At 48.4% G+C, this 17,894-nt stretch overlaps 1 pseudogene across 1 annotated transcript; it reads right to left on the bottom strand.

Moving 5' to 3' along the window:
- Position 1: 1 nt before the first annotated feature.
- On the bottom strand, positions 2–7,006 carry LOC149864353 (uncharacterized protein ZSWIM9 pseudogene; annotated as a pseudogene). The gene is made up of 3 exons (XR_016442689.1): positions 6,969–7,006; positions 2,229–2,699; positions 2–1,671 (listed from the first exon to the last, which is right to left on the bottom strand). The product of XR_016442689.1 is annotated as an uncharacterized protein ZSWIM9 pseudogene (transcript).
- Between the last annotated feature and the right edge of the window lie 10,888 nt (positions 7,007–17,894).

Genomic DNA, 17,894 nt, shown 5'->3' with positions numbered 1-17,894 from the left:
AGCAATTTCCAAAAGGCATTTTATTGATGGGAACTTTTTTAAAGAGTCTTCTTTGATGCTGGATGCCTCCTGACATGCCCCAAACTGTAGAGGGCACACAGACCTAGCCCCAGCCTGCCCAGGTGGGCAAACAGCCTAGCCCAGTCCACACCACATGCCTTCCCTCCTGGCCTGTACCCCATAGCCACTGGCAGGGAGCTCACTCCACTCTGTCTCTGGGGCCTGGGACCCCTTGTTCTAGTGATGCCCTGGGGCCAGCTCTGTGGGACTTGCCCCAAGGCTGCTGCTCAGTCTGCAAGGCACCCAGGAAGCTAGGAGGTGTCCTGTTCTTCAGGGCTTGGTGGGGTCTGCAACAAGCTGGGATCATAAAGGGGCTGTCCAGTCCAGAGGCGGGTAGCAAATAGATGGCGGCAGGGCCGGCGGCTGGAGACATAGATGGAGCAGCTGCAAGCAGCCAGGTCTTGGCTCACAACGAAGGAGCAGATGCCACCATCCAACAGAAAGCCCTCGGGTACCTCTTTGATATGATAGTTGGCATGCTTGGCCAGGCTCAGCTCCTCAGCAATGAGAGTGGCATTCTCAGGTGGGCACACAGCACGGTATAGTTCTGACACCCGTTCCTCATTGAGTGCTGCCATCTCAACCCGTAAGGCCTGCAGATCCAGCAGTCCCCGCACGCAGGCTGCCAACCCCATGGGTGGGCTGAGCGCTGAGCGCAGCTTCTGCTGGTGGAAGCTCATGTGTTCCAGGAAGGGGCAGTCACGGTTCTTCTCAAAGGCCCAGCACTCAGCCCACGTGCCCTTGTTGTGATGCCAGGTCTCCAGATAGTACTGCAGAAAGTCTAGTGGTGCCACATCTTCCAGGTCACTCAGGTACTGGCTGTAGACACGGGGTGAGCTAGCATTGGCCATGTTGTGCAGGAGGTTACGCACCTTGTCCTCCTTGGGAACACCCAGCTCACGTGCCTTGCGGTACAGTGCCTCCAAAACCTGCAGTCGACAGATCTGTACACGGGCACAGGGCAGCACCTCCTCCACCGCATCAACATCCGTGATGCCTGCCCCTACTGTCAAACATTTCACCTTCAACTTGATGTCAGGCACACTCTGCACCAGGGAAGCCACAATGAAAATGACTAGGTCAGGCACACCCCGGCGTGCCACACAGTAGGCACACTCACGACCCTGCCCATTGGCATCCTGGCACAGCACTGAGTAGAGATCAAACTCACTGTTGACACAGGTGGCCTTGTCCATATAGAGGCAGCGAGGGAAGTGCTGGGCCAGTCCCCGCATGTGCGAGGTGGCCAAGAAGATGCTATTCAGCACAGCCACATCTTCCTGAAAGACCAGCTTGACTTTGGCACCTGGGTCACTCTTGAAGAGTCCGTCCAGTTGGCTCAGGAGCTCACACATCCCTTTGTCTTTGGCCTTGCTGTAGTCCTCCAGGTTCCAGACCAGGTCAGGTGCCAGGAAGCGCTTGGAGACACTGTTGGTGATACGGATGGGCAGGCCCATGCTGGCCTCCAGCTGGTGCCGTTTGAAGTAGTGGGCAAACTCCACCTCTGAGAGCTTGTGGTTGTGTTCCAGGCTGGCCTCAATCACCACCAGTCGGTCCTTCTTAGGGCCCAGACGCAGTGTGATGGAAGCTGGGCAGTCGATCTTCTCACTGCTGTGGGAGACAGGAAGGTCAGCCAAGGTGCTGCCAGGGAGGCAAATCATAAGTACATGCAGCCAGCAGGTGTGGAACAGGAAAGAGGGGGCCAGACCCAGACAAGAGGGCTGGGGGAGTGGGCAACCCAGCTCACACAAAAGCAGCCAGGGTAACACACAGCACTTTGGATCTGCAGTACTGCCGGTGGCAAAGACCGGGGATTTCCTCAACACAGCTCTCCACGGCAGTGAGAGCTAGCATTACCCCATAGTAGGGACAAGAATGAACAGGTAGGGAGGGGGCTCATACTGAGCTGGGACACCGGGCACATCCTGTACCTGCATCAGTGTCCCCTGCTGGGGTCTGTCAGGGCCAAACACTGCCACCCCCTAGGCAGAATTAAACACTGCAACCCCAGAGTGATGCATGAGGCAGGGGAAGCAGGAGACTTCCCTCAGAAGAGTGATGGGGGGGTGGCGATGGCAGCACCTAGGCCCAGGACTGCTCCAGGCAGAACAGGGCGCCAGGGCAGGGAGCTGGGCAGAGGGGAGGGCCCGCCAGCCACCAGCACTCACAGCTTGTTGCGCTGCACGGTGCTCTGCCCCACATAGGTGCCGCTGTGCTTGCAGATGAGGCGCACAAAGCGGAAGCGCAGGGTCTCGGCCAGGTTGGGCTGGTAGTGCAGCGGGTGCTGGCGCAGTGAGATCAGCGGCTTCAGACTGGCAATGATGAACAGCACCTTGTGCTCCTCGCACCAGTCGTCGAAAAAGCTACTGAACTGCTGCCACGTGTGGAACTCCTGGCCCAGCCCCAGCTCCCCCATTCTCCCGCCCCCCGCCCGCCCAGCGCAGGCGGCACTGGCCTGGCGCAGCCCCAGCCCCGGTCCCGGCCCGTTCTGCCCGCACCCGGGGCGGGGCGGGGCGGGGCTGGGGGCGCGGGTGGTCCCGTCCCGCTCCCGCCCCCCGAACCTGCAGCTGCCGCTGCCTCCGGCGGCCCGGCTAGGAGCTGCTCCCCCACAATGCACCGCGCGCGCATGCGCCCCCACACTAGCGCGCCGGCGAGAGGGGACATTCACTCGCCCCCCTCCCGTTCTGCCGGAGCACGTGACCCCGAGCGGCTCCTCCCCCCGGCAGGCTCTGCGCGCTCTCTGGAGCGCTGCCACCGGCACGCGGCTTCTGCCTTCCGTGCAGCGCCGCCCCTCGGGCCCAGCCCTGAGCCAGGGGCTTTTTCCATGTGGGCGCGTGTGGCCTTAGGGCTGCAGCGGTGTTGTCACTTGAAGTGTACGATAATTATTGTGTTTGTATGACAAGGTTCTTTGGGTAAATCCGTTATTTTTTATTAGACCAATGCAAATAGCTGAAAAAAGTCTTCTTTGCAAGCTTTCGGGCACGAACGCCCCTTCTGAGGCTGAGGAAGAGCCTGGTCTGTGCTCTTCCACAGGCCAGGTGCAGCTGCCCCAGCCTGACAAGGGTGTTTGTGCCCAAAAGCTTGCAAAGAGTTTTTCCAACTATTTGGCCATTCCATCCAGCACACTTCTACACGTGTTGAGTGGTGTTGAGTGGTATCAGGCCATTCCATCCAGCCCACAGGGCCTTAAAAAATTTAGAACATTAATATTTATCTACTCCTGGCTGCCTGTCATGCGGCCCTCGATGGCTTGGCAAAACTTAAGCAGCCCTCCACCCAAAATAATTGCCTGCCCCTGCCTAAGAAGATCCCGGATTTACTCAGAGAACCTCATCTTATGTCCTTAAGACCCAGATGGCTACAACCTTTACCCCCAAAATGTACAGTAATTTTTGAGGTAGCTAATTAATGCAGTATATGCAAAACCCAAGCCACCCTCAGGGAGCCCTAGCTGACTTTTTTTTTTAAGGAAAATTTTTCATGTTCCAAGTCAAATCAGCCAAATCAATTCCAAATCTGTGAGTCATTCAAGAGCCATATGTGGCCCTACTACCAGCAAGCATCTTCCGCCCCTGTTTGGGGCTTCAGATGCTTCTAAAACCTTTGGCAGGCATCCAAAGCCCAGGAGGCTTGGGGTTCAGCTGCCCCCACATTTCACTTGCCCTCAGCCATAAGGCTACACAAGCAAGCTAGGGAGGAGTCTCCCATTGCCATAAACCCAAAATCTTCCTACTGGAAGAGAAAGTGGGATGCTAGTTATACATTACTTTCATGCCAGAAAAGCAGTTATTCCCAGCAACTAAAAAAACTATTTTAGCAATCGTGGTGTTTCCACTGACTTTTGGGCTTGCTATCAGCACTTTCTTATGAATGTCTGCCTCAAAATAAATGCTTCAACTCTGATGACCCATTTTCACTCACTCATTGGAGTTTTACAGTGAATAATACAAAGTAAATAAGAAGGCACATTTGCATGCTTATTTGCATGCTTGTTTGCATATGAATTTACATTTTTCAGTGTACACTAGTTTTTCAGCAAGTATGGTCATTTTGAGCTTCCAATATGATAATTTTATATTTAAGACCTGGCAACACTGCACAGCAGCAACCCCAGCCCTGGTAGGCTCCACAGGTGCCAGCCCAACCCAACCCCACACACTTCATAGGGAAAGGGGAGGCCGGGGGGAAGGGGCACTGAGCCCACCCCTGCCTCTTTGCCTTTGCCCCTTGCACACCCCTGCTTCCCAGCATAGTGTTGAGGTATCCCTGGCTCAGGGCACTGCTCGAGAACCACCTCTGGCACCCAGGGCAGGGTCAGTGCTGTGTGCTTAGGGGCTGGGGGGGCATCCTGGGCTGGAGCAGGGCTGTACCAGGTAGAGGTGATGCTTAAAGCGGTTCATTTCTCTGGAGGCCACCAAAATCACAGACACACACTCATTAGATGGCACAAAAGGTGTATTTGCAAATCGGGTCAGAGCAGAGTCAAAAACTCAGATTACTCTGAACCCACCAAGGAATTTTGCAGGCTGTATTTATCTTTTTCCTCCTGGGCATGTGTGCAGAAACAGGAACTCTTACAGCTCACTTCCATTTCATACAAGCATACATGTGGTTACATCACTACATACATCGCATGTATATTATAATTAACTACTTAAGTATGCAGGGCAGAGAGGCAAATATGCATCAGCTAATTAAGCATGCTCAGAGACTACTATAGGTCACCAAGAGTTCCAACCCCCCCCTTTCAAGGACACAGTTAGTTGAATTCCAGCTTCTGTAATCTGCATGAGAAAGGCTAGGGAGAAGCTGGGGGAGAGTCTGTGATTTAGTATAAGAAAAGCTGTGGCAAGGCTGGGCAAGGAAAAAAGTCCTTGGCAGTGTTTCTTTCTTATCGGGTGCAAGATGCAAGCTGTGCATTTCTAACAATACTCCATTTCTAACAATATTCCATTTCTAACAGAGGGAGCTGGAGCTGTGTTCTGATGGGCCTGAAAACAGCTCCAAAGTGCTCATTAACCTGCATCAACGGCCTGCACAAGGAAGCCGAAGGTTGAGCATGAGCTAGCAGTGGCAGCAGGTGGTTTCCAGCAATGCCTGCACCCCACCAGTAGTGGCCTGAGTAAATGGGTGTGCAAGTGGGAGCTGTATGCTGTGGGGGCTCTCACAGATTGCACCAGCTCCTTCAACAAGAGATGCATAGGGAGACGCATGGGGTGGGCTGTTTCCCTACAGGCTGCTCTTGCTGTTTTACCATTAAGAAGCTATGAGGGCCTCACAGGGGTGGGTTTGAGGAGCTGGTGAACTTTTCCTCAGGCAACAAGCCTCAGACCCTTAAATCAACAGAACTGCAATTTTTTTCCCCCGTGTATTTTTGCTTTGGACCCTGGTGTCACACCCCTTCCTGGCCAGCCCTTTGTAGGGGGGCAGCTTTAGCTGGAGGGGGTGAGATTAGGGCAGCCAGGCAACAACAGTTCCACAGGGTGGAGGCCCAGCATCACGAAAGAGTAGGCATTGGTGCCCAGTTCCTGAACCTCTGCATCTGCAGCCCTCTGAATTCTGCTATCTCCAACCAGGGCTGGGAAACTGTCATTAGGTAAAACAAAGCCTTAATTCCCAAGAGCAGAGAGGGGTGGGGTGGCTGTTCCTTCTAGCAGTGCTCTATAAAAGAGGGTCAGGAGCTCCACGGAAACGTAGCCCCAGCAGAACACAGCTACATTTGCTGCAAGCTGGCGCCAGCTCATCTAGCCAAGCAGCAGCTGGCCCTGAGCCATTCCACAAGGGAAATGGCATCACTGTGGGGAGCATTCCAGGCTTGCCTCATTAGGGTGGTTACATGCCACAGATGTTTTAACTGCTCCTGTCTCTGCCAACCCAAACAAGCAAACCAGAGACACAGCTATGAATAGCACTCAGCTCTTCTAGGTCCCAAGTTGGGGCACAGTTCCCCAGACACAATGCCTTATCGCATCTCAGGATAAGAAAGGAAAGCCATCCAGTGTTGGCAAATGTTTGAGAATGGGTTATGGTTACAGAGAAACTAAAAAGAGGATCTTGCCCTGGACACTTTTCTCTTCTCTTTTTTGTCCATCTCTTGCAGTTGAGGATGATTATCTTCCATGACTGTCTTATCTGTGGTTTGGTTTTCTGTAGCTATTCATTGGTCAAAGGCAGCATTTCCCAAACTGTGAGGCACGTCCCTTGGGAGCATGTGAAAGATTCCTGGAGGGTCACAGGAGTAGAGGAGGGTGGCAGTCAACAGTAGTAGTGCAAATCATAACTGAAGTGGGGAAAGAAGGGGCATGAGAGTAGCGAGTTTGTGCTGATCTAAGAAATTTGTCTTGGGTTTGTCTTTCCCTTGCAAGAGACAAGCAAGATCATACTTCTCCCACCAGCCCTCCCATCCCTCTGCAAAATGGACAGAGCCACTGGACACTCTGTGAGAATCCAACTACTCCTATCCTCCTCCACTTCCTACCCTGAGCACCTGAGCTTTAGGGCAGAGAGCTTTGATCACCTACTGGCCCTTTGGAAAAGGGCATGTTTGATGTGTCCTGGGATGAGACTGTGGAACGCCTTTGCCACAGTGTGCTGCTTTGGGGTCTTCTCTCTTTCTGCACATGTGGGGAAGTGAGAGTGAGACCTATTCTGTAGCATTTTATAAAGAGCAGCACCTCAGCTCTCCCCTCCCCTACAGCTCTCCTTTCCCTGGCTCAGTTCTGCCTCAGCAGCTGTTTGAGTGGTCACATGGGACTGCTGTGAGCCTTGGTGTCTGACACCAGGCTGGCATGGTGTCCTAGGGCAGTGTGGTTGGTGCCTAGTGTCATAACCTGTCCAGTTGTTGTTTCTACTGTGGTGCTGTGTGGAGAATGCTGAGGTTTCCCTTCATGAATCAGGGATGTGCTTACGTTTCCTTGGACAGCTTGGAGTAATCGTCCTTATACATTGTGTAGTGGCATCTCCCAGCATCCTAGGAGCTGCCCTGAGAGAGCCCATTGTTTGTCTTGTTCTTCCGTGTGTAGATGTCTGCCATAACTGTATCTTCCTTAAGGGTGAGACTTTTTCAATGTACTGCCAGCATTTCTTAAATCCCTGAAGTGTTCACCAGCTGTGTGTACTCTGAATTGCTGAGTGGAGGTATGCAAGTCATCCATTTCTGTCTATTGGAGGCTTGAGTAAAACAATAATTTCTGGAGGTGCCCAAATCCTGTCCTGTTCCTACAAATGGGGGCACTATGCATGTACCCAGGCAGAACAGGATCAGCCCCTGACCCAGGTAAGGTGACCAGGTCTGCACACAGGGCAGGAACCTATTTCACTCACTAAGGGCATAGGTGCTGGTCACCTCTTGACTTACGTGACCAGTGTAGAAAGGCTAATCCAGTTTGGCTTGGATACTTGCATAAAGGAACAAAGCATGATTTGTGTACCTCCAGCAATGGCTGCTACTTCACTCAAGCCTCTCCACAAAGGACAATGGGTGATGTGTGTGTCTCCACCAGGTGACTGCAAATGCAGCAGTCCACAGCTGGTGCAGACTGCAGGCAGCTTAATGACTAAAGCAAGTCACTAAGGAAGTATACCAAGAAACAGCAAGCTCTTGCAGGAGATAAATCAGCAGTGCAAGGGTAGACAGTGAGATAAAATTGGCAAGGTATTTAAAAGACAACAAAAGGGATACAATAAACATATTAGATAGAAAAAAGAAAGACAAAGGAAATTGTGGGTCCATGGGTCAGGTGCATAGGTAAGCTACTAATAGAAGACACAAAGACAGCAGAGATGTTCAGGAACTGTCTTACTTGAGGCTTCACAGAAAAATAGACTACAACCAGATAGGTAAGTATCTGTATATATAAATGGCTTAGTCCGTCTGTCTGTGTTTTTGTGTGTGGTTGTTTGTCCATAATGTTCTTTAAGGGCTCTGGGAGCCCAGCACGGTGGGGAAGGGCAGAGGGAGGGGCCAGCTGAGGAAAAGTGGGAGCTCAGCTCCTGGCTATTGTGAGGATACTGTGAGAAGACAATAAGATGTACAACGCATCAAAAACACTGTGCAAAAAACACCATGCAAATGAATCGCAAGAGGACACCACTGTGAGAAGACAATTAAATATACAACATAATCAAGAAAGTTGTGCTAATAAGTCCCAAGAAAATGCTGCTGTGATAAGACAATTGGATGCACAACGCCAGCAAGAAAGTCACCAGTCATCCATCATTCTTGACGGGCAATTAGCTAGCAATAAAAGAATGCATCAGAGAGTACATTCGTTCGAATTTTTTAAATCAGGACCTGATGTAAGTTTCCCAGGGTGCTGAAGGGACTGGCTGAAAAAATCTTGGAGCCACTGGTAATGAAATGTATTAAGTCATGGATGGCAGCTGAGGTTCCAAAGGACTAGAGAATGGCTAACACAGTATCTATTTTTAATCAGAGGAAGGTGGAGGACCTTGGGAATTGTAGACTTGTTAGCCTGACTTCAACACCTGGGAAGTTACTGTAACTGTTTTTAAAATAATCAGTTTCTAGACATCTGGAAAAGGAAGGGGTAATCACTAGCAATCAATATGGGTTTGTTAAGAACATGTCATGCCAAACAACTTGCTTCCCCCCTTTGACAGGGTAACTAATTTGGTGGATAAAGGGAATGAAGGGGACATAATATACTTGGGTGTTAGTAGGGCTTTTGATACTGCCCAACATAACATTCATGAAGTAAACTAGAGAATGTAGTTTAGATAGAGTTACTGTTAGGTAGATACATATTGGCTGAATAAATGCAAGCCAAGGGTAACTATGAATCAGTATCAGAATGTCAGGAGCTCTCAAGTGACTTCCTTGAGACAGGGTCTAGTCTTATTTAATATTGTTATTAATAGCATGGTTGAGGGAATATCAATGATATGGTTCAAGTTTGCAGATGGCACAAAAACAGGGAAAGGGGTTGAAAACACTTTTGAGGATAGCTTTTCTGTTCAAAGGGATGATAAATTAGAGAACTGGGTTAGAGACAAGAAAATGAAATTTGGCAGAGACAAATGTAAGGTGGCATACCTAAGGAACAAAGCATAAATGCATTAATACTGATTTTGGGGGAAGGGGCTAGGCAGTAATATTCCTGAGAAGGGTCTGGGTGTTTTGGAGGATCACAGGCATACCATGAGTCTGCAATGTGATGCACTTGACCTATCACCTGGACAAGGGAGAAGAGATTGATGTCATATATCTTGACTTCAAAAAAGCTTTTGATCTGGTATCCTGATCACCTCTTGCCCAACTGCCCAGTTGTGGCCTTGGCTCCACCACGATCCGCTGGCTGGGAAATTGGCTTCGTGGTCGGACCCAGAGGGTTGTGATTGATGGCAGTCACTCATCATGGTGCCCTGTGACCAGTGGGGTCCCTCAAGGCTCTGTCCTGGGACCCATACTGTTCAACATATTCATTAACGATGTGGACATTGGAGTCAGGAGTGGACTGGCCAAGTTCGCCGATGACACCAAACTTTGGGGCAAAGCATCCACGCCAGAAGATAGGCGGGTGATCCAGGCTGACCTGGACAAACTCAGCAAATGGGCAGACGAGAACCTCATGGTGTTTAACACCGATAAATGCAAGGTTCTCCACCTTGGGAGGAAAAACGTGCAGCACCCTTATAGGCTTGGCAGTGCTACGTTGGATAGCACTACGGAAGAAAGAGACTTGGGGGTCATCATTGACCACAAGATGAACATGAGCCTGCAATGCGATGCTGCGGCTAGTAAAGCGACCAAAATGCTGGCGTGCATCCATAGATGCTTCTTGAGCAAATCCCGAGACGTCATTCTCCCCTTGTACTCGGCCTTGGTGAGGCCGCAGCTGGAGTACTGCATCCAGTTTTGGGCTCCATAATTCAAAAAGGATGTGAAGAAGCTTGAGAGAGTCCAGAGGAGAGCCACGCACATGATCAGAGGTCAGGAAAACAGATCTTACGATGACAGGCTGAGAGCCATGGGACTCTTTAGCCTGGAAAAGCGCAGGCTCAGGGGTGATCTGATGGCCACCTATAAGTTTATCAGGGGTGAACACCAGGATCTGGGGGAACGTCTGTTCACCAGAGCGCCCCAAGGGATGACGAGGTCGAACGGTCACAAACTCCTGCAAGACCGTTTCAGGCTGGACATAAGGAAGAATTTCTTTACTGTCCGAGCCCCCAAGGTCTGGAACAGTCTGCCAGCGGAGGTGGTTCAAGCACCTACACTGAACACCTTCAAGAGTAAATTGGATGCTTATCTTGCTGGGATCCTATGACCCCAGCTGACTTCCTGCCCTTTGGGCAGGGGGCTGGACTCGATGATCTTCTTGAGGTCCCTTCCAGCCCTGATGTCTATGAAATCTATGAAAAAAAAAATCAGTTTGGGACTGTTCTAGTAAGTACTGTCTGCAAGATATCAGAAGTGGTAGTGCTACTCTACTCAGCATTGACTAGGCCTCAACTGAAGTAGTATGCTCAGTTCTTGGTTCTGCATTTTAAAAAAATGTGGAGAAGATTCAGATAAATGAAAAAGATGATGAAAGATTTGGCAGGCAAGTCATGAAAAGAAAAACTGAGAGAACTAGGCATGTTCAGCTTGCAGAAAAAGAGATGGAGGGGTAGTCTTATGTAAAGTTTATATTATGGATTTTATGAAGTGCTTTGGTTATGGATGGAGTTAGCTTAACTGACCTCTGGAGGTCCCTTCCAGCTCTGCTTCTCCATGATTCTTTTACAGTTTTTCAACATCTGAAAGGCTGCCATGAAGAAGATGGAGAACAACTGTTCTCCTTTGCTGCAGAACCTAGAACACAAAGCAATGCATTTACCCTGCAGGAAAGCAGCTTCAGATGAAATCTCAGGGAAAAATACTTCCTTAACGTCAGAACAGTAGGGCAATGAAACAAGCTGCCTAGAAAAGCTGCAGAATCTTTTTCATTGGTGATTTTTAAGAACATAAGTGTCATGCTGAACCAATAATCCATGTAACCCAGTACAGTACCAGAAAATAATGCTATAGAGGGAGAGCATTGAAATCAAATATTTCTATTGTGATCTAGCCCCTATTTAATATCCCCCCATCTTACCATTATTGTTTTAGAGATGCCAGAGAAAACATCTCTAATTGATCTATTCAACAGCCATTAATAGCTCTGTCATCCAGGAATTTATCCAGTTCCAGTCCCTTTTTTAACCTGGCTATATCTGCTTCTACCACTTCCTGTGACAATACATTTCATATATTGTGTTGCATTAAAAAGTACTCTCTCATTAGTTTTGAACCTGTCACCTGCTAATTTCAGTGGGTGTCCCCTGGCTCTAGTATTCTGGGACTTGGTGAACAAGAGTTCTTTGTTCACTTGGTCCATGCCCTTCATGACTTTACAGACCTCTATCATATCCCCCCCTCAGCCTTCTTGTTTCCAAACTGAAGAGTCCTAGTACAGCAGTATGGCAACTTTTCCAGGCTCCTGATCATTTTGGTATTCCTTCTCTGTATCTTTTCCAATTCTACTACATCCTTTTGTAGGTGCGGGGACCAAAACTGTGCACAGTATTCAAAATGTGGGTGCCCCGTGGATTTGTATAGTGGCATGATGATGATCTTCATTTTATTTTCACTTCCCTTCCTAATGATACCCAACATTTTATTGGCTTTTTTGGTCACTGCTGCACACTGAGCTGATGTTTACAGAGAACTATCTACAGTGGCTCCAAGGTCTCTTTCCTGGGTTGTAACACCTAGTTCAGAACCCAGCATTGAAGCTTATCAGCCATTTTTTGCCCAGTCATTCAGCTTGGGGAGATCTTTCTTCAGCTCCTCTCCATCAGTTTTGGATTTGACTACCCAGAATAATTTGGTATCGTCTACAAACTTGGAGATTTCGCTGTGCAGCCCTGTTTCTAGGTCACTGATGTAAACACTGAACAAAATGGAGCCTAGCACTGTAGGACACCTCTGCCCATCCTGAAAAATGCCCCTGTTATCCCTACCCTTTGCTTCCTACCTTTTAACCAGCTATCAGTCCAAAGAAACTTCATTCCAATCCCATGGCAATGCAAACTATTTAAAAATATTTGGTGAGGGACCTTGTCAAATGCTTTTTGAAAGTCCAAACATATTTTATCAACTGAAACTGCCTTGTCCATCTCCAGCAGATTGGTGAGGCAGGATTTTCCTTTACAAAAAACATGCTGACTCCTCCTCAGCAGATCATATTTATCCATGTGAATGTTGGTTTTATTCTTTATTATAAATTCTACCAATTTGCCTGAGATGGAAGTGGGACTCACTGGTCTGTAGATCTCAGGTTTGCCTCTGGAGCGCCTTCAGGCGTCTGTTTTGTCAGCAACCCACCAGTCCTCCAGCACAGAGGCCACTTGTAATGATAGGTTATGTCAGGAGTCAGTAACTTGTTTGGCAGTGCCAAAAACACCTACAACCTCAACTTATAAGATGTTGGGCTGTGAGGGGTGGATGGTGGGGGGAGCTGCGAGGGGCCCGATCCTTGTTGTGGCAGTGCAGCCCAGGTCTGCCCCAAGGTGCACAAGCCGAGCAAAATGCTGTCACATGCCACGCTCTGGCACCCATGCCAGGGATTGCCTACACCTGGATTATATGCTATTGTCAGCAGTTCTGCAATTTCACCTTTGAGTTCTTTCAGAACTCTCCAGTGAATGCCATCTGGTCCTGGTGACTTATTAGTATTTAGTTTATGCATTTGTTCTAAAAGTTCCTTTGTTGTCGCTTCAGTGTGATCCAACTCTTCAGACCCATCTATTAGAAAGGATTGGTCTGGCAGTCTGCAGTAAACACCGAGTCAGAGAATTAATTTAGCTTCTCTACTATGGCCGTATCATCACTTTTACACCTTGGTCATCTAATGGTCCCAATATTTCTCTGGCTTCCTGCTTCTGATATATTTTTAAAAGTTTTTATTATTAATTTTAGCACCTTTTGCTAGGCACTCCTCAAATGTTTTGTTTTGCCCTGCCTTATTTTGCTTTTACACTTGACCTGCCAGAGTTTGTGAGTTTTTCTATTTGCCTCATTTTGGCCCACCTTCCATTTTCTGAAGGATGCCATTTTGCCTTGAATGGTCTCCTTAACACTGCTATTAAACCATGCCTGGGTTTTATTGGCCCATTTGGTACCCCTGTTTGATTTGTGGTATACACTTGATTTGTGGTATACACTAGTCATTACCTTTAATATGGTATTTTAAACAGCTTCTGAGCTGCCTGCAGGCTTTTTACATTTTTTACTGTAGTCTTATGTAGAGTTTGGACTATGGATATAATACATATCATTTAGATAGGGATATGATCCTGTCTTAGGCAGGGGCTGCAGCAGATGATCTCTAGAGATTCCTCCCAGCCCTGCTTCTCTGATTCTGTGACTGCTCCTTTAAACTTCTTCCTAACTTCCTCACTTCTGTGTAATTTCCTTTCCTAAAGTTGAATATTGACATAGTGGACTTTTTGGCTTATTCCCTCCTGCTAGAATGTTGAATGTGATTATGTTATGGTCACTAGATAACCAAGAGAAGAATGAACCAGAATTTCTTTGGGATGATTTAAGACTAGTACACCTTGAATCTGCAGAGACTCAGTTCAATTCAGTGACTCTTGAGGTCCCTTCCAACCTTGTGGTTCTTTGATTCTGTGATATACTAAAAAGTTCCAAAGCCAGACCCTCCCTTCCAGATGCTTCTCTCATTGGGGAGAGGATAAGACAATATGAGAGTAATTACATGTGATGTGTTAGTTGCTCCAAACACTGTTGGAAAGTGCTCAGCAGGAGCTGTTGGCAATAAACCCAGAACTCAAAAGCCAGGTGCAAACTGGACACTTACTGGGTGACCAAATGGAGTTGCAATTCTAGTTCTACTGTTGTTTAGATTTATATCCTACTCTCCAGAAAGGCTCAGAGTGGCTTACAATAAATGACAAATAACAATAGTATATTCCCCAAATTACACTTTATATTCATAAGAATAAAACAGAATCTGGCCCTAGACATTACCAGTTAGGCAGCAAGACACCTACAAATTAGGTGTCTGGTGACTCAGTTTTACTAAGTCAGGTGCCTAGGCTATGTACACAGATAATGGGGAGAACTAGGTGCTTCGATTGTGCAATTGAAAGCCATAGGCACCTAGAAGCATCTAATCAAGAACATCTAGCACACAGACATGCCTGAACTCCTTTCTGGAGCTGAAGCTGCAGGGCTGCAGTTTAGGCATCTCGCTTTTGTCAGGATGCAAAGCACCAAGAGCACTTATCCAAGAACAGGGAGCTCTGAGAGATCTTTCTCCTTCTAGAAAGAATGTAACAGAAAAACATAAGTTTCTAACCTGGCAAAGAATTTATGGAGCTGGAACACAGAAGGCCAGATCCTGGTTGGTGGGTCACACTTAATGGCATCTCCAACTTGCAGAAATTTGTGAGATTTGTCTCCATGTGTATCTTGCATATGTAACCCTGGTGTGCCTAAGTTTGTGCTCCCCTCTCCAAATAGAAGGGATGGGGTAGCAAGGCAGGAGTGCTGTGAGAGGGATATTCCATCTGTTCTCTATAGAGCCAGACCAGGACACAAATAGTTTAATTATATACAGGTTTATTAATATACATACATACATACATATATATACCCCACAAAAGTGATATTAATAAATATATATACTATATACACTTTACATATAAGGCTAGATTCTAAAATTGGTGACTAGGAAATTATACCATCACCAATGGCCTCGAACCCAGCACAGGTAAGTAACTGATCTGAAACAGGTTAGCACAGGTAAGTCCAAAAGACCAACAAGTAAATACAGGTGAACAGCAAATACATACTGGCAAGTCACAGGGGGCGGGTATCAACAAGGGATTCAACAACACAGGTAAATATATCTACAATATACAACAGTTAAACAACAACTCCCGTTAGAAATAACAAAATATAAGGTGCTACCCACAAAATATGAGGCGCCTGCACACCCTTCAGTGTATCAACATCTCTGTGAGTAGTGGAGACTCCCCTTTGATGCTAGGAGCCTCTGGCTCCTGTGGGACCTCTGATCCCCTCACAGCCCTGTGCCCCACTTCGGGCACTGAGAGCTCTGCCTGCTGCTCACGGTTGGGGGCTCAGGCCACCTTCTGCAGCTCCTAGGCCCAGGTCCCTGCCTGGTACCAGCTGCAGACTAAGCGTGCATGTGAGTCCTGGCCACGTGCCAGGAAATGGTGGACCTGAGCCGCCTCTCGGCTCCCAGGGTCAGGGTCAGGGTCCCACCGGACCACTGTGCCATGCAGCCGGCTCCGGATTCCTGGCCTCATGCCAGGGGTTGCAGACTCAAGCTGCCTCGTGCAGCCCCCTGGGTCTGAGCTCCGTGCACCACTGCATGCACTGAGGTTCTGGCTGGACACCGGGGGTTGCAGATCCGTGCCGCCTTGTGCAGCTCTCAGGGTCTAAGCTCCATGCACTGTTGCATGCACCAAGTGGCTGGAGACCCAAGCTACCTCACACAGCTTCCAGGGTCTTTCCCCGTGTGCCGCACTATGCACTGACTTGGGCTGAAGCCATCCACCACTCCTGTCCCGCGAGAGGCGTCTTCAGGGGCTCTTCAGGGCAACAGCATCCGCTCGCTGGGCTGCTCTTCTCCAGCCCTCCTTAGCCCCGCTCTCTTCTTCATCTCTCAATGCATCTCCCTGTGTGTCAGGCACACTGCTTTTTTATTCCCTCCAGAGGCTTCCTGGATTGTAAAGGGACCAATCAGGGTGAGGTGGATTTGGTCTACAACCAGGTTTGGACTCTTCATCTTACCCTGGTTAGGGGCAGGCCAGCCTCTCCCTGAGTGTTACCCAATTGATAGGAACAGTCCATCAACTGGAATCAGTGCCGGGCAATGGCCGACAAGCCCACCACACACATAAGCAACCAGGCACTGGTGAGGTGTTTTGCATAAAGGCTGAGAGGTTGAGCCTTTCTGTCCAGAGAGAAAGAGAGATGGACAGCCTGCCTGGAAAGGGGAGCCATACATGCCTAGTGGTTGTGAGCCAGGACTCCCTGTTCTGACTTTCCCTCTGTGCAGACATCTCAGTGCATATGACTCATCCTGGGCCCTGAGCTCCCTGGGTAATATGTGATCCTGGTGTCTCTGCAGCTGCGAGTGACTGTGAAGTTGGTACAAGGGGGAGTGAAAAGGGAGCAGGGAAGTCACCTTTCCATGATTTCCAACATTATTTCTGCCCAGGGCATGTGGGCTTGGGGCCCCAGAAGTCTCATTGTGGATTTTGGTGAGGGAACAGTGTTAACCAGGGGGTTAACCCCCATAGGGATTCCCTTTTTCCACCTCTGAATAGGGATTGTTATTTCCTGGCCTTCACAAAATCTTTCAGGATCTTAGGGCAGAACAAAAGAGCCATAACAGTGCTTAGCATTAATGTGTTAGAAATATTATTAGAAACGCATAATGAATAGAGTGTTGTTAGAACTGCACAGTTTGCATCCCGTACCTGATAAGTAGAAACACCACCAAGGACACCCCCCCTTCTTGGCCAATTTACTATCTCTCTTCTATACTAAATCACACATACCTTCAGCCTCCCTCTGCTTTTTCTCATGTAAATTACAGAAGCTGTAATTCAGCTGACTGTGTCCTTGGAAGAGGGGGGGATTTCAACTCTTGGTGACCTAGAGAGCTTTCTGAGCGTGCGTAATTAGCTGATGCATATATGCCTATCTGCCCCGCATACTTAAGTAGTTAATTATAATGAACATGCGACGTATGAAGTGACGTATTTACATATATGTTTGTATGAACCGGAAATAAGTTGTAAGAGTTCCTGTTTCTGCACGCGTGCCCAGGAGAAAGGGATAAAAGCCAGCTGAGAGTTTTCCTCGGGGGCAGAGTAATCTGAGATTCTCTGTCTCTGCTCTGACCCTATTTGCAAATACACCTTTTGTTCTGCTAATAGTGTGTGTCTGAGAGTTCTTCGCCTCCCGAGAAACGAACCGCAACATTTTGCAACAAATGCATGCACCATCCTAGGCTTCCACCGGTTGGAGATAGTCCCTTCCACTCTCATTTGCATGGCGTGTCCTCAGTCAGAACCTTTGCTGCTACGCAGCCTCCGAGGTGCTCCCTTCAGAGGTGCAGGGTTCCTGTGGCAGCAGCAAAGTCTCCATGGCAGCAGATCTGTGCACTCACCCAGCATCCTGACAGCTCAGGGCTCAATGGCTGTATCAGAGTGTATTTTCTGGTACCTGTAGATTCTGCTCTGTGATGCCTCAGTTACCCCACTCAAATTTGTGCTGTTTTTTATCAGTAGTGAAAGGTTTAATTTTCACTCTGGACTACGACAGGTTAAGATATTGCTTTTTACACTGAAGTGTTTATACTGATAGAGAATGGGCCACACAGGGGAACCACATTGTATGGATCATCAGAAGCTTAATGCTGTGCTGGTGTTTTAGGCTTATCTCATCTCCTGGGGCAACGAGGTTCCAGAAATACTCAGCAGGTATATATTATCTTACCACCACGGAACTCACTAAAGGTTACTGGCAAATACCACTGGACTCAGACACCAGAGTCAAATGAGCATTCGCTCCCAGAGTGAAGATCTTTTTGAGACCCTGCTCTTACCTTCTGGCCTGCAGGGGGCACTGGCTACTTTTCAAAGTCTGATACCTTAATTAAGGAACAGACATTATATTTGCCCCAGGACTAGATTACCTCTGGAGGTCCCTTCCAGCCCTACTTCTCTATGATTCTATGTCAAATGTGGGCAATTGTTTTAGCTGTAGGGCCACTTAATGAGTT

This window comes from Crocodylus siamensis, chromosome 5 (genome assembly GCF_052110815.1).
Source record: "Crocodylus siamensis isolate JL-2025a chromosome 5, ASM5211081v1, whole genome shotgun sequence".
NCBI classification, from domain to species: domain Eukaryota; kingdom Metazoa; phylum Chordata; order Crocodylia; family Crocodylidae; genus Crocodylus; species Crocodylus siamensis.
The sequence above is the reverse complement of the archived record's forward strand: the minus strand, read 5'-3'. Positions and strand labels throughout refer to the sequence as shown.